Raw genomic sequence first — 10,316 nt, 5'->3', positions numbered from 1 at the left:
CATAAGGAACATGACTGTACCTTGATTAGTGTGATATTGGTTAGGGATCAAATACATTCCAGTCCGAAGTTAACTTGGAGTATGCTAGTGTCTGTAGCGGCTTAATATAGTGTGGTGTTCAAATCTGGACTAGGTCCCGGGTTTTTCTGCATTTGCAGTTTCCTCGTTAAAAAAACTTCTGGTGTCTGTGTAATTTCTTTTCCGTATTATATTTGTTTATATAATTGAAATATCACAGGTTGTGCGTAAGTTAAATCAATTGTGAATCCAACCTTTGGTTGTTGATTAAATTGACTGACACTTGGATATTGGTTTTTGATACCGTCCAAGTTATTTCTTATATTCAATCGGGCTCGCAAATTCCTATTTGTTGGATTGAATTGAGAAATAGAGATATAACTCTTGGATATATATCCATTCATTGAGTCTCTGTCTAGTTGATTCTCTTGGAATTATATTGGAGTTTGTCCATACATATTTCTAAGCGAAATATTGGGTGTGGTTGTTAGATCCCCGTTTTTTCAGTCTTGCTATGAAAGAACGTCGTGTTTCGGTCCCCCTATTAAAGCCATTGGATTGTGGATATCTGCTTCCAGTAAGTTGCGTGGCAATCAAGTAAATATAGATGTTCAATTCAGAGTTGCTTTTCTTGTTGAATCCAATTTTCTAAGTCAGTACCAGTCTGCGTTGTACATGGATGTTAGGATGCTTTGATTTTCGTGGTCGATTTTTTATTTAATGTGGGTAGGTGGCCGAAGTTGATCTTGTTCCATTTTGTGATGGTTTCGCTGGTTGATATGAGTTTGAGTTGTAGGTTGAAGGGTGGTCCGAGTCATGTATCTTGTCCCATGTCGAGTTAACTGCTTGATGAAACTAAGGACTATATAGCCATAGGTGCTCAAATTTGTAATTATTGCTCTCTTGCAAGTCTGAAGCTTTCGTCTAAAGTAGGATAGGAGCATGATATGACGTTATTTGCGGAAGATGAGTGATTCCAGTGTGAGGGTTGGTTGTTCTCAAGTGTTGGTTTGTTATTGCTCGATCGAGCCTTTCCTGGATGTTGCCTTGGCCTTGTTAATTGTTTGTCCATGCAAATGGATCCCCTATGAAACCAAGATCAAAAAAAAAAATGTTGTGTTTGTGCATAGGTGACTGGACTGCCACCTTTTTTCTCTGATTGGTCTATCACTTCGTCGAAGTCTCACAGGAGTAACCAAGGTGTTGAAGTGTTGGGAAAAATTATTGGAAAGTTTTTCCAAAATATTTTCCTTGGGTCTGGGTGTGGTGGGCCATATATACCTGTGCAAAACCAAGTATGGGTAGAGCTGGGTGTGTGACGAGTGCATGAATGTAGTTCTAGGACTTCAAGATGATTTAAACATTTACCTTGTTTTTCCACAATAGGCATAAGCCACCCCTTCTAGCTACTTTAGGAACGGAGCAGTGATTTTGACATTGTAATGTTTGCGCGATGCACAGTATTTTAATTTCATGGCAATGTTTCCACAAGGAATAAAATGGTTGGTTTATACATCGAGATAAGTCCCCGAAAGTGTTGAATTCTTGTTGGTTCGTTTAAACCTGGCAACTCTAAGTGAGAGTAGAAATATTTTGTGGGTCGAAATAGTATGGGAATTGGAGAATGAAATTGGGTAGTAGTTGGTCTAGGTGGGTGCAAATAGTATGTTATATCAAATGGGAGTTTTGGGTTGTTGGTTGAACTTAATGGGTTTGGGGGTTATGTTATTTGATAAAATTGGGTGGGTTTGTGTAATACAGGCCGATATGAGATTTAAGAAAACAAGTAATGAGAAGAATTAAGAAGGTAGGAATTGGATGAAAAGTAGCTTGAAAGGTGATACAAATTACTGTAAGTATAGTTATTGGGTATCTCTCAGTTCAGGGTGAAAATAAGTATGGTTTTGAACAGGCGGCAAAAGAAAAAGCTACCTGAACCAGTTATTCAAAGAATGAATTGTTCCACATAAACTCTAAGCCACAATCATTATCACTATCCGAATTAAACTGCCTAGAAAGTAATTGATATGAAATATGAATAAATGGAACCTTATATGGTTGTGGGGGGCTCACCTTGAAAACTCGGAGAGAGAAAGTCTGGGAAACGGGCAACAAACTCGGAGAATTTTTTCTTCGCTTGTCTGAATTTGGTGAATAATTTTCGGAATCGATCTCTAATTTAGAACGAAAAGGATAAGTTAATGATTTGAAATTCGGGGTTTCTGATTTAATTTGTTTTTATTGTCTAGATTGATTCTAAAATTAGTCGTTATTGAAATTTAGGGTTTTTTTAACATCTGTTTTTTAATCTTGGTTTTATCATGGACTTCTTTTCAGCTTAATTTATCTGAGCTTGGAAAGAATTCCACTCTAATTTCTTGTGGATTTTCACTTACTGGAATTCATGGATAATTCTGCTAAGTGGTGTTGGTTGGGTTTCCTTCTGCGATTGGTAAGGAGATGGGTTCTTTTGAGTTATCTTCTGATTAGATCTGTTAGAAGTAAATCCACCCGTGGCTGGTTCTTTGATCAGAAAAGCCATAATTTACTATATATTTTTATTAGGATTGTAATCATTATGTTCTGCAGCTTTCAATTAGATGTCTGTTTGGAAACATTTTTAGTTTTGGTTGTTGTTAGTAGGAAAGCTAATTGCATGCAGGTTTTGAGAGAATTCTTACTACAAGTGGCAATGGGGAAAAAATTTCATGAGGAATTAATGTGTTTGCCTAAAAATATAAAAGGAATCAGATTTACTATTTTTGCTTCTCTACCAAACCTTGTTTATCTGGTTTTCTTTTATAGAGTTTCTCCTACTGAATATTTCTTTTCAGAAGACATGATGGACAATCCGATAATTTCTGAGGGGATGAGTACAATATCAAAGCTAATGGAGGAAAACGCAAATATTTCTGATATTGGTAACTATAAACTCTTACAGTTCATAAAGAAAGCTGCTTTGTGTATTAAAAAGAATGAATCAATGGAACTGGTTGGGAAGTTATTTGTAGAAGAGGGTTTTTACAAGTCAAAAATCAGGCATGATCAAATCAAAGGAAGTTTAAAGAACAAGTGGAGCTTACAGTGAAAATTAGAGGTAACAAAAGCAAAAACCAAATACCTGTTTTTTTTTTCTTTTGAAGATCCTGAAGAATTTGCGAAGGTGGTAATGGCTAATGTATCTGTAGAAGGTAAATTGTTGTCTTTCAGGGAAAAAATAGATCAAGTTAGATACACTGACCTTAATTTTGATAAGTATATCTTCTGGACTACTTTCAAGTTCACCAGTTTTATGGATGATAGAGTTTATATGGCAAGGAAAGTAGCTAAGCAAATTGGTGAATTTCTTATGATGACTGGTCCACATGATGGTGAATATAAAGTTTTAGTCATTGTGGATCTATCAAAACCATTAGTTAAGAAGATTGATATGATCTTAGAGGACTTGGGAACAAGGAAAAAGCAGATAGAAATATATTACATTGGTCTTCCAGGTTAGGTATGTACTAAATGCATGTGGATAGTTCATCCTCCAAATTATGATTGTAAGAATGAATCTGCAACTACAATGGGTAATATCCCAGTGGTGGGAACAAAGCAAGAGGCAAAGGGTTATCTGGAGTTGAAGAAGTATAAAGCAAGACACTGGAAAAAGACAGATTAAACATGAGTGGAGTATAAGAGCCTTATTGACAAAAAAAAGCAAACTCTAGGGTTTAACGAGAGGAAGCTCCGATTTTTTCTCCCTCCCTTTTCTCTTTTGCGTTCTTTAGGTTTTCTTTTGATTTTGCGCTCTAATGGCACAAAATCAAGATAATAATCCACCTGTTTTAAGCAATCATCAAGATAATCAACCTAAAAGGATATGGAATCAATCTCGAAAAAAAAGTATCTATATCCCAAGGACTAACGCTGCAAACCCTAATGCTATGAACCCTAATTCGACCGAGTTTGGGAAACAGCACGAAGATGGCAATCCTAACGCGTTTAGGAATCTGCATGAAGACGGCAATCCTAACGCGTTTAGGAATCTGCATGAAGATGGCAATGGCAATCAAGGCGTGCATAAGGAAGGCTCTTATGCGGCTATATTAAAGAAGAGAACACATGTTTTGTCAAGGATTGATGCTGAAACGCTCTCTCATCCTCCAATTCGTTCTACAACAAACAATGATGTTGTGATTAAAATTCCACGAGAGACTCACGCAAGGATTAAGGCTGTGTGGAGATTTAGTTTGGTTGGGCGTTTGATATTTTTCAAAACCCTAAAATTTGAAGATGTTAAAAAAGATTTATTGAATCAATGGAAGCTATCAGGTTCGGTTCAATTTATTCCATGGAAAAGGGGATATTTTGTTATTAAGCTAGACAATGAAGATGATCGAAAACGTGTAAGCTATGATGGTCCGTGGAAGATTAAATCTGAAACAGGGTTCCAACAGCTTAAAATTCATCCATGGACGCCTATGTTTGATCCTGGGAAGGATAAGATTACTAGAGCTGCAGTTTGGGTTCGTTTTACGGCTTTGCCAATGGAGTTTTGGGATGAAGAGACGATTTTTCGAATGGCAAGAGGGCTTGGTAAGCCGGTTTCTGTTGATCCGCGTACTTTGCGTCATGAATATGGTTACTTTGCTGCTGCTTTGATCGACATAGATTTCTCTCAACCTTTAGGAAGGATTTTGATTGATGGTGAAGAGAATGAAGAAATCTTTGTTCAAGATTATGAAATTTTAAACAGGCCAAGTTTTTGTGATTATTGCAAATCTATTGGCCATAAAAAATCTGATTGTAGAACAAAAAAGTTTGATGATTTGAAGGACAAGGCTGATGAAGAAACTGATCCTGAGATCAAAAAATCAATTGAAGCTGATATGGATGATCTTAAGAATTTCTGGCAAAAAGAACGAATTCCTAAAGGTAAGAAGAACGTGCCAGAAGATCCTCCAATCTTGGAAAAAGATCAAACTAACAAGCCTGGAGATGATCCCAAAACTATGAAGAATTCAATTCTTGAGATGGCTACTGGAAAACAACAATTTTCCCCGAGCATAGTGCTAGTTCTGGTGGAAAATGGGTGAAGATGGTACTGAATCAGAGATGCATAATGATGGTGCAGCATCGTCAGTGCCGCACAATGATGGTACGTCATTATCTGGGGTTCGCAATGAAAGTGTTGTCCAATCTGTGCAGCACATGATGGTGTTGTTCATTCCATACAATGCAGAGATGATGCCAACGATGGTGGTGGGCTCAGCCTGGGATGCACAATGATGATGCAGAATCTGTTTTACGCAATGATGATGCTGAATCAGTTTTGCGCAGTGATGGCGCAGAACTTGCGGAAACTGTGCACGATAATTTGTGCAAGGAGGATGATACCAATCTGGAGATGCAAGAGATGGAAGCTTATAAGACTTATGAGGCCATGAAAGAGACAGCCCGGCAACGTGAGGTTGATGCTGAAGTCGCCAGAATTCAACAAGAGATTGCTAAGACAAGGCTAGAGAATTTGAGGAAGAAGGTTTTAGATTTGCAACATTCCCCAGTTAATAGTCCGACTCCTATGGATGATCATGATGAAGCTAGTTTTAGTGAAGCCACTAAAACTTCAAGAAGCTACTCCGCTAAATCTTTAGAGAACTTAACGCTTTCTAATAGATTTGAAACTGGGACCGATGAAATTGATAAGGTAGTTATTGAAACTGATGACGAAGTTGCAGATGCGGTGGACACGGTAGTAACAAATACTTCCAAGGTAGTTGAAGAGGATGCAAGAAATTTGGAGTTTCTTACTAACAAAGATCTGAATGAGCGTGATAAGAAGGAATTGGTTGACAAAAAGAAAAAACCAAAAGTTACTAAAAAGAAGACTATTACTGTGGAAAATTTTAGTCAAGTTCAAACACGAGGTGGTAAATCTTCCAGACAGGGTTCGGAAAGCCCTTCGAAGAACGGAGTTAATTAATGTGTGTCTTTTATTGGAATGTTCAAGGCTTGGCTAAAGATGGTGCAAGGTCCAAGTTGAGTGAGATTTATCGCTTGCACAATCCTAATGTAATTTGTATTGCGGAGCCGCAGGTTCGTTGCGCTACACGTTTTGTTAGGAATTTAAATTTGCTTGATTTTTGTGAAGATGTTATCACTAATGAGGTGATTGGTAAGAGAGGTAACATTTGGGTCTTTTGGAGGAATTCTCTGGCAAGGCCGAATGTTCTATCTTCTTCAAAACAGGCTATCACTTTGGATTTTTCTGGTAATTATATCACGGCTGTGCATGCTTCTTCTGATGCGGTGGCAAGGAGATCTCTTTGGCGTCAACTGGGGTTGGGATTTATTTCTATTCCGTGGTTGGTGTTGGGTGATTTTAATTTTTTTTTGCATTTAGATGAAAAGAAGGGTGGAAGGCGATCAAAGAAATATTTATGAATGAATTTCGAAGTTGGATCTCTGACAATGGTTTGGTGGAAGCAGATGCTATTGGGAAGAAATATACTTGGACTAATTGTCAGAGTGGCATTCATATAATCGTTTCTAAACATGATAGGGTTGTTATTAACGATGCTTGGCATGATAAGTATGCTAACTGGAGGTGCAAAGCTATGCCAAGAATTTGCTTTGATCATTCCCCTCTTTTTGGTTTTGGTTTTGATAGTCCAAGGCCAAATAGGGCTCCTTTTAGAATTCAGAAAATGTGGCTTTCTCACCCATCTTTTTTGGATTTTGTAAAGGCAAATTGGAGGGCCAGGCTGGATGGTGCGCCTCCTTTTGTTTTCACGTCTATGTTGAAGAGACTGAAGGATGCATTGAAGATTTGGAATAGAACTGTGTTTGGGGATGTTCAGTTTCGCTTAAAACAAGCGGAATTGAATCTTGATAAGGAGAATGATATTCTGGATCAAAATGTTAGGTGTGAGCTGCAATTTTTGAAGGTTGTCGATGCTAGGAAAGTTGTTGATAAGGTGCGGGCTGAATTGGCAGTTATGCTTAAGAAAAAATCGAGAACTAGTTGGTTGGAAGATGGTGATCAAAATACTCGGTTTTTCCACAACACCATTCGTATGAGGAGAAGCCAAAACACAATCTCTTAATTGAAGTTTTCTACTAACTCTACTTTGTTTTTGCAGGATGAAATAAAAGATTACATTGTTGATCACTACCGTGCAAAATTAATGGTGGAGCTGTGCATATTGATCCAAAGTTGTTTGATTATGAGCATGAAAGCATCTCAGCTGCTGAAAGTGCTTTTATGGATGTTATCCCATCTTTGGATGAAGTTAAGGAAGTTGTTTTTGATCTGGGCGCTGATTCTGCTCCTAGCCCTGATGCTTTTACAGATTCTTTCTTTAGAGTCTGTTGGAACATTATTTCTAGAGATCTTTTTAATGCTATTGCAAACTGTTGGGCGATGCGAAAAATTCCTAACGGCATTAACTCTAGTTTTATTGTTCTAATCCCCAAAAATAATAAATCTGATGCTATTAAGGACTATAGGCCAATTGGTTTAAGCAACTTCTTCTTCAAAATCATTACAAAGATTATGGCTACCAGACTTGGTACAGTGCTGAATAAATTGATTTCTGAGGAGCAAGTGGCGTTTATGAAGGGAAGAAACATTCATGAAAACATAGCTTTGGCGTCGGAACTGATCAATGAGATTAGTGTGGAAAGGAAGCATGGTAATGTTGTCCTCAAACTGGATATAGCCCAAGCTTTTGACACGGTTAGTTGGGAATTTGTTGTTGAGGTTTTTCGTCAATATGGTTTTTCTGATGCATGGTGTTCGTGGCTGCTTAATATTCTTAACTCTGCTCGGATTTCTATTATGATTAATGGTAGTCCTGAAGGATTTTTCAGTATCACTAGAGGTCTACGTCAAGGTGATCCTCTTTCACCTTTGATTTTTGTTCTTATTGAAGATGTCTTGAGCCGCAATCTCTCTAAGTTGTTTGCAGCGAAAAGTATGCACCATATGGTGAGCAAGAAAGGTGTGGCGCCAACTCACTTACTCTTTGCGGATGATATTCTTATTTTTTGTAAAGGTAATCTTCATAGTTTGCAGTATTTGAAGGAGATGCTTGGTATGTATCAACTTGTTTCTGGTCAATACGTTAGTTATGCCAAAAGCAAATTCTATTATGGTGGCGACAGACATTCTCGTGCTGTTGCTATTGCAAATTTTATGGGTATGGAAAGGGCGTTATACCCAGATAAATATTTGGGAATCCAATTAAAACCTGGTATTGTGCGTCATATTCATCTTCGACAAGTAATGGAGAAGATTATGGATAAACTGGAAGGTTGGAAGGGTAAGCTCTTGTCTTTTCAGGATCGTCTAGTTTTGATTAAATCATTGATTTCTAGTTATTTGCTTCATTCCATGGTTGTGTATAAATGGCCATGCACGGCTATCAAATCAGTTGAGAGGTCCATTCGAAATTTCTTGTGGTTTGGAGATGCTGAGAAGCGTAAATACTTTACGGTTCTTTATGATGATTTATGCCGTTCTAGGCATGAAGGTGGGCTTGGACTTAAGAAATTGATTGATGTTAATAGGTCCATGCTTATGAAGTTGTGGGTTTCGATTCATGACTCTGATAAGACTTGGGCTAGATTCTTGAAGGCGAAGTATTTCAAGATAAATGGCAACTTGATCGATTATAAGTTGGGTTCTTCGGTTTTTCCAGGAATCAGATTGGCGCATAATTTTGTGCAAAGGCATACGCGCTCAATTATAGGTAATGGTGCTAATACTTCCTTATTTTTTGATAATTGGTGTGCTGATTTTTCAATTGCGCAAAGACTTGGAATCACTAAAAAGGGTCCTAATGATTTTAAGGCCAAAGTTAGTGATATTATTGTTGATGGGTCTTGGGTTATTCCTCCAAAGACTAAGGAATTGATGTTGCAATGCAATATTGATGTTGATAATTTGCCTCTTATTGGTGGGGGTGATGATTACAAAATTTGGGACTTGGACAGCAAGGGTGTGTTCTCTGTCAAGTCGGCTAAGGCTGCCATTAGGGCACCTGTAGAAATTTCTCCATCTGCAGCTCTATTCTCGAGAAGTGTTGTGCATCCTACTTTAAGTGTTCAATACTGGAAGTTATTTAATAAGTAATGTTGCGCTACTGATGATAATATCATGAAGAAGACAGGTAGGGAGATGCCTTCTATGTGTCGCTTGTGCAGGGAGGATTGCGAAGATGTCAGTCATATTACTTGGCATTGCAAAATTTCTAAGAAGATTTGGAATTGGGTAGCTGATATTTTTAATCTGAAACCGAACGAAGATCTTGTGGCCTCTTACAAGGTTGCAAAAGGGGCGGAGTAGGATGATAAAGGATCTGTGGCTTGTTGCAAATCTTTCCATAGTTACGGAATTATGGAAGTTGCGTAATAAGGTTTATTATGAAAACATGCGAGTTCGATGGCTTGAATTTAAGGAACAGGTTCATCAGGTAATTCGTGATAACTCAATTAGAATGAAGGGCCACATGTATAATACCTTAGATGATTTGCGAATTTTGAATTTCTTTAGAGTGAAGCATAGATCTTGCAAACACTCTGTTCCAATTGAAGTTACTTGGACGCCGCCTAATCCAGGTGAGCTTATGATCTGTTGTGATGGTGCATCACTTGGCAACCCGGGCCAAGCTGGTTCTGGTGTAGTTTTTCGTGATTCTAACTCTTTTTGGGATTTTTGTGCGTTGGACTGGGCTGGCAGACCAACTTCTATGCTGAAGTTTGTGCGGTTATCTATGGTGCAGTTGTTGCTCAAAAATGGAATGTCCAAAATCTATGTGTCAGATCGGATTCGATGAGTTGCATTTTTGCTCTCCAAAAAGGAGAGTTGCCGTGGCAACTAATGCAGAAGTGGAGAATGGCGAAGAGTTTTTACAACAATATTAGTTATGTTCATAGCTACAGAGAGGCTAATTTTTCAGCTGATGCCTCGGCCGAACAAGCTTGTTTGTTGGCTGGGGAAAATTATGAGTTTTATGAGGGTAGGTCATGTTTTATTCATTCTGTTGAATAGCCTGGAGAGGTATATTTTCGTTTTAAATAGGTTTTATTGGCGTGCAGCCTTTTGGCTTAGCGCTAATATAGCCTAGTCCCTGTACAGTTTCGATTTTTTATTCTATTTTTGTTGACCGAGTAAAAAAAAGAGCCTTATTGACAAAGAAGTTGTTAATAAAACTATTGGAAAAAGACAGAGAATGGAGATAGATTGGAAATGTCCAAATCCGGATGGCAAAGCTAAGGCAATAGCAATTCGTAATTCTGGAGAATCTGAA

The sequence above is a fragment of the Papaver somniferum genome, chromosome 6, assembly GCF_003573695.1.
Source record: "Papaver somniferum cultivar HN1 chromosome 6, ASM357369v1, whole genome shotgun sequence".
Lineage (NCBI taxonomy): Eukaryota > Viridiplantae > Streptophyta > Magnoliopsida > Ranunculales > Papaveraceae > Papaver > Papaver somniferum.
This window is presented reverse-complemented; position numbering follows the sequence as displayed.